Source organism: Chrysochloris asiatica, unplaced genomic scaffold (assembly GCF_000296735.1).
Source record: "Chrysochloris asiatica unplaced genomic scaffold, ChrAsi1.0 scaffold00009, whole genome shotgun sequence".
NCBI lineage: Eukaryota > Metazoa > Chordata > Mammalia > Afrosoricida > Chrysochloridae > Chrysochloris > Chrysochloris asiatica.
The window spans coordinates 20,801,101-20,802,945 of NW_006408527.1; the positions used below are offsets into that span (position 1 = coordinate 20,801,101).

Here is a 1,845-nt window from a genome sequence, read left to right on the forward strand (position 1 = left end):
ACCCCCACCCCTATGTAGAAACACATATGCAAATGCCCAGTATCTGTGCTGGTTCCAGAATTCCAAATTGGACTAAGCTATGTGTGCCCCAGCAAAAGCTGTCATAGGAGAGGTGCTTATTTGGGTAGAAAAAGATGGACCAGGTCTCCTACCATTTTGGTAGTACCAAAAGAATAATGGAGGGTCATCCCACTCTGTCCCTCATTCCTTGCTACCTCCCCTGCCACACCCCAAGGTAGGCTAAAATGAAATGTCTTTTAATTTTTTTACACCCTCACTGATTTATCTTCAACTTGTGGTTGCTTTCTTTTTTTTCCTCCCAGAGGCAGATATGCCTGATCATGAGACCACCAGGCTGGCTAGCTTTCACCACTAGCCTCACACAGTTCACGTTTTCCCCCATACTTTTCGGAAATACTTCCTGATCCAACTGCCCTTCCAAGAGATGGCCCAGCAAGGTGAACTTCGTACAGTACTGGGGCGTTCCCTGAGGGCAGTAGCCCAGCTCCACTTGCCCCTTCTTCAGGGCATACTCTCCTTCCATCATGGAACCTGTCAACACTTGCACTCTCCTCAAGTTCACTGAATGGTTCAAAGTCACTGTCAGGTGGTTCCCTACAGTAACATTGTATGTCCAAAAGAATGACTCATTCAGAGTGTAGGCCTCCCAGGGAAAATGAGTATCAAGAACCTTCATATCAGTGAAAACGGTTCCAGGTGGGTTGTCAGGACCATAAGAATCTTTTGTCTTAACGGTTGAATTCTCCCCGTTGTCATCTAAAGTGGAGTAGGAGACCCTCTGGTAGAAGAGGAAAGGCCTGCAGAGGATTGGGTTTTCCTGAGCCAAGAGGGTACGGAAATGAGGGATCAGTCTGTCAAGAGGCTTCTCCTTGTAGAAGAGGAGGAGGAAATGAGTGAGGAGAGGAAGGTCCCTGTTGTGAAAGAGTTTGCCAAGGAAGCCCATGTTAGAGAATTCCAGTAGTACCCATGAGATGGACTTCATGTTGGTCACCTTCCACTGAATGTGGCTGACAAAGTTGGGGCTACAGAAGACATTGTCACCTATTAAAAGAAAATAATCCGAAAGGTTGGTGGCATAGCTCATGAGGAAGGCATGATCCACATTCTGCTTGGAGTAGACTTCCCCAGGGTAGGCATCATCCCTGAAGCTGTTCACAGCAGGGTAGGCATCAGATGGAGCATGGATCAGTAACAACTGCCCTGCCAAGATCTGGGAGCTGAAGAGGCTTGAAATATGGGCAACGGTTTCTCTGAGCCAGGTAAGATCAGAATCTGCTAGGTGGACCAGTACTGTGAGGCGCTTCTGGTCAGCCTTAGAGGAAGCACGAAACAGGGAGTCCAGTGTGTACAAAAGGTTGCTTCCCTCTGGTCGTGAAACTGAAGAGATCCCCACAGTCATCCATGCTAGGTACAGGTAAAATAGAGAACAGTGGTCAGTAGATGGTACTGGTGATGGCTGTCAACAGAGTTAAGGGGTTGGATGCTACTTGGAGCTTTGTCTCTTCCTCTCTTCCCTCTCCTATTTCCCCATCTATTCTCTCCTTTGGCAGTAAGATTGTTTAGGTATTAGCTACTTAATCCAGAAATAATCAGTCTCATCTAGACACTGATTAGAAATGTAGTGTCTCAGGTCCCACCTCAAACCTAGGTAATCAGAATCTGTACTTTAATATATAACCAGGTGATTTGTATGCACATTAAAGTTTGAGAAGTACGAGACTGAGTTCTTGTAGGGTTCCCCCAAGATTATTTGAGCCCAGAACTGAGTGGCACATGGGTTTAGTGCTCTTATAGTTATTATTATAAGATAATAACTAGCTATTA

The 1,845-nt window shown here is 46.0% G+C and overlaps 1 pseudogene; it reads right to left on the bottom strand.

The window, feature by feature from the left end:
* Positions 1–359: 359 nt before the first annotated feature.
* On the bottom strand, positions 360–1,105 carry LOC102815253 (annotated as a pseudogene).
* Positions 1,106–1,845: the final 740 nt, after the last annotated feature.